Source organism: Canis lupus, chromosome 3 (genome assembly GCF_003254725.2).
Source record: "Canis lupus dingo isolate Sandy chromosome 3, ASM325472v2, whole genome shotgun sequence".
Classification (NCBI taxonomy): Eukaryota; Metazoa; Chordata; class Mammalia; order Carnivora; family Canidae; genus Canis; species Canis lupus.
The window spans coordinates 66,961,841-66,966,795 of record NC_064245.1 but is presented as its reverse complement, the minus strand read 5'-3'; the positions used below and the strand labels follow the sequence as shown (position 1 = coordinate 66,966,795).

The following is a 4,955-nucleotide window of genomic DNA, read 5'->3' as shown; positions in this document are numbered from 1 at the left end:
AAATAAGTAAGAAAATGGCAAAAGCACATATCTGCCAATAATTACTTTAAATGTTGATGGACTAAATACTCCAATCAAAAGACATAGGGTGACTGAATGGATAAAAAACAAGACCCAGTTATATGCTACCTAAAAACAATTGGAATGAGAGTGACTCTTATTTGATATTTCTGACATTACAACTCTCAAATGACCCTTGAAGTGGCCTTTTTTCTGGGAAGGACCACCTGTATGGGCCATAATGGGTCATAGGAATGCAGAGTAGAGGAGCCTGAGGGAAGAAAGCACTCCAGAAGCCTCTGGTAAGGGTTTAACGCACTGCCACAAATTGCCCCTCCTCTGGACAGGTGTAAATTTCTTGAAGGCCAGAAACTTCTTTTTCTTTACATCTCAAACATCATCAAGAACAATGCCAAGCACAAAACAGACACTGAATGAATGGATGTGTAACTAGTTGTTACAGTAAACTCCACTGAGTTAGGAGTCCCATGTATATCCTCAGCATCCAGAAGAATGCCTAACCCAGAGTAGAGACCCTCAGTGAGTATTCCTTAGACAAATAAATGAGCAAATAAATATCTGAAAAGCATGGTTAGAATAGACACAACACTTTAGGGCCCAAATTTAGAGATATATATTCACATGATTTCTGTGTAATAGGCAAGCCTACCCTATATGCACCAAAACACGTGCACATTCGCACATAACCACCGTCCCCAGGCATTAAGGTCAATGACATCTTAATCTACTAGCTTTATTTTATCACTATTTGAATGGCAGTGAATTGGAAATAGTGATGTTCCAGAGAATCAAATAATCAATGAAGAATAAGCACTTTTCTACATAGCAGACACCATGCTAAGCACTGCACAGGTATGCTACCATGGAAAACTTACAATGGTCTTGTGAAGTCTTCACAATTTTTATTCCTATTTTACACATGAAGAAGCTGAGACTCAGAGGGGTTAAGTAATTTGTCTGGAGTCACACAGCCCAACACTGACCTGTATTCTATAATACCTCTTTATATGGTATTAGAATACTACTTGACTTTTTCACAACAGGTTTGCCGCCAGAATACAGGTGTTGTGAAAACCACTGCTAACCCTAAACCAATATGGGAAAAGAAAAATCTCACATCAACATCATCATCATTGGACACGTAGATTTGGGTAAGGCTACCACTACTGTCCATCTGATCTACAAATGTGGTGGGATCAACAAAAGAACTATCGAAAAATCTGAGAAGGAGGCTGCTGAGAAGGAGGCTCCTTCAAGTATGCCTGGGTCTTGGATAAACTGAAAGTTGAACGTGAATGTGGTATCACCATTGATATATCCCTGTGGAAATTAGAGACCAGCAAGTATTATGTGACCATCACTGATGCCCCAGGACACAGAAACTTTATCAAAAATGTGATTACAGGAACATCTCAGGCTGACTGTGCCGTCCTGATTGTTACTGCTGGTGATTGTGAATTTGAAGCAGGTATCTCCAAGAATGGGCAGATCCGTGAGCATGCCCTTCTGGCTTACCCACTGGATATAAAACAACTAATTGTTGGTGTTAACAAAATGGATTCCACTGAACCACCCTACAGCCAGAAGAGATACGAGGAAACCGTTAAGGAAGTCAGCACCTACATGAAGAAAATTGGCTACAAGCCCGAAACAATAGCATTTGTGCCAATTTCTGGTTGGAATGGTGACAACATGCTGGAGCCAAGTGCTAACATGCCTTGGTTCAAGGGATGGAAAGTCACCCGTAAAGATGGGAATGCCAGTGGAACCACAGTGCTTGAGGCTCTGGATAGCAGTCTGCTACCAACTAGTCCAACTGATGAGCCCTTGTGTCTGCCTCTCCAGGACATCTACAGAATTGGTGGTATTGGTACCACCAGTGGGCCGAGTGGAGACTGGTGTTCTTAAGCCTGGCATGGTGGTCACCTTTCCTCTGGTCAATGTTACAACAGAAGTAAAGTCTGTTGTAATGCATCATGAAGCTTTGAGTGAGGCTCTTCCTGGGGACAATGTGAGCTTCAATGTCAAGAACGTTTATCTGTCAGAGATGTTCATCGTGGCATTGCGGCTGGTGACAGCAAAAATGACCCACCAGTGGAAGCAGCTGGCTTCATGTCTCAGGTGATTATCCTGAACCATCCAGGCCAAATCAGTGCTAGATATGCACCTGTGCTGGGTTGTCACACAGCTCACATTGCTTGCAAGTTTGCTGAGCTGAAGGAGAAGATAGATCATCGGTCTGGAAAAAAACTGGAAGATGGTCCCAAGTTCTTAAAATCTGGGGATGCTGCCGTTGTTGATATGGTTCCTGGCAAACCTATGTGTGTTGAGAGCTTCTCTGACTATCCTCCTCTGGGCTGTTTCGCTGTTCGTGACATGAGACAGACGGTTGCTGTGGGTGTCATCAAAGCAGTGGACAAGAAGGCAGCTGGAGCTGGCAAAGTCACCCAGTCTGCCCAGAAAGCTCAGAAGGCTAAATGAATATTATCCCCAATACCTGCTACCCCAGTCTTAATCAGTGGTGGAAGAAAGGTCTCAGAACTGTTTGTGTCGATTGGCCATTTAAGTTTAATAGTAAACAACTGGTTAATGATAACAATGCATCATAAAACCTTCAGAAGGAAAGGAGAATGTTTTCATGGACCATTTTTTGTGTGTGTGCATGTGTGGTAGTTTTAAGTTATTCGTTGCTTTTTTAATGGAAACAACTTGACCAAAAATCTGTCACAGCATTTTGAGACCCATTAAAACAAAAGTTTAATGAGAAAAAAAAATAGAATACTACTTGCGAATAGCACTCCTCAGGCTTCTCCTGTCAGAGGCAGAAGCCACCAACGACAACCTTCTTTGGTTCCATCCCTTCTAATTTGCCACCTTCGGTCTCTGGTGCACCTGACTGGTAGTTGTCCTGCAGTGTTAGGTGCACAGGGACCTAGAAGGTTTTGAGACGCAGCAGACTACAGTGGAGCTGGCTTGTTGCCACTGGAGTGGAAGCTACAGGTAGGATCCTGTTTCAGCCATCAGCCATGCAAATAAGCTGATGCTGGCTACACTTCACTAACTGCCATCCAGTCTCCAGTCGTTTCCTTAATGACTTGCTAAATTTCCTCTGAAAGTTGCACTCTCTGAAAGGTCCTGTGACTCCATCCTGCACCCACACTGATAGCACCAGGGCTCCTGACTCAAAGCCAGATCCCAGTCCTCAGTCCTCCGTGAGCCAACTTGCATGTCTCCAAAGTAACTGAGGCTCCCAGGGTCACACAAATGCCTTAGCCAGAACTTGGTTGTCGCTGGGAGCCCTATGGAAAAGGTCTTGGAAGGACTGTGGTGACTGGAGCCCAAGGCATCTCTTTCAAAGCAGAGGAAGCTTCCTTCCAGTGAAATCTGCAATGGAGAAAGCAAATAAGGGCTGAACTGCTGGGCTTGAAACATAAGTCACGTTTGGATCTTCTCTACCTCAAAGTCCCCTTGGGATCCCACATTGTTCCCCAGGGCACTTGCCCCGAATCTCTGTAGCTCCTCAGAGAGTAGTTGAAATCCTCTTACTGGGTCCACCCAGCCTAGTTCCTTTAGGGATAAGAAACAAAGGCACAGAGAGGTCACAGAACGTGGTCAAGGTCACACAGCTAGCAGGTGCTAAGCCCAGAACTCAACTCCCAAAACTCAGCTTAGGCTCAGGTGTCATATAATACTATTTTGGCTTCAGAGGTGAAAAGGATTCTCTCTCACTGCTGCTAATTTTGTTTATCCTGTTCTCAACCATCACGGGAAGCAATTGTTGAAATGAATTTTACTGCCCTCTAAAGAAATCTTCATTTGTAGCCAGAGGGAATATCATCATTTGATACTGGTGCCAAGGGGGAATGAGGTAGGGTATGGTAAGCTTTCACTACACCTTCTAGAAATAGCAAACATACAACCACTTCCCCCTTTGAAATAAAAAATAAAAAGGTTTATATGTGAGTCTTTTCTTTGTCTGGAAAGCTCTCTCTCCTAAATCCCCATGCATCTGTAGGACTGTTGTTTCTTTTCAGACTATGTCCATGTGACATCCCCAGTGAAGCCATCTGAGGGACACATCCCAGTAGTAGCGCTCTTTATAATCCCTTAATTATGTGGCTGCCAACATTTGTCCCCTTCTGCAAAGTGACCTCCTTAAGTGATGAATTAGGGTTCTGTGCATCAATCAGTGCAGAGCATTGAAGAGCAAAGTTTACACCAATAAGTGAATGTTGCTTTAATAAAGCTCAGAGTTTCACAGAAACACTGCCCATTCTGCAGCCACATGTTCTTTTCTCTCATTGAATAGAACTCTAGAATCTTATCAGTGGTGAGTCGAAGCCCTAGCTCTGCCACCTCCTCGCTGTGTGGCCTCAGCTAAGCCACTTAACCTCTCTAAGCCTATTTCCTCCTTCATGACATGGTTCTAATAAGCTGCAGGGTCATAGTGAAGACAAGAGATCATATATATATGATATAGAATAGAGAATAAGCTTTTATTCACAATGATATCACCAACAACTAGCAAGGTGCTCAGTAAATGTTTATGGCAGTAATAATTGCTTAACAGAGTAATAGATTAAATGAGCTAATGAGTAACGAACAGATGAACAGAACATCATGAGGGATCTTAACCGTTATCAAGCATAACCTCCTTACAATTCAGAGTGAATCTTTGAGAGCACTCCTAAAGTGTGATCATTTGGTGTTCAATGGAGCATGCCCACCAGCTTCCTACCACTTGCTTGAGGAAGTGCATAATTAGAAAGACACGTGTGGTATTGTAGAGAAATGTTACTGTGGTTCACCAGCCACCTGTCTTTGATTATTCTGGCCTCCCCCATCATGGTGCACATAGTAGGTGCTCATTCTTTCATCCTTCGAACAAACATTTCCCATAGGCCTTGTTTACTGAGCCAGGCAAACTCTGAATT

At 43.3% G+C, this 4,955-nt stretch overlaps 1 pseudogene; it reads left to right on the top strand.

The window, feature by feature from the left end:
• The first annotated feature begins 1,117 nt into the window (after positions 1–1,117).
• On the top strand, positions 1,118–2,644 carry LOC118354304 (elongation factor 1-alpha 1-like; annotated as a pseudogene).
• The last annotated feature ends 2,311 nt before the right edge of the window (positions 2,645–4,955 follow it).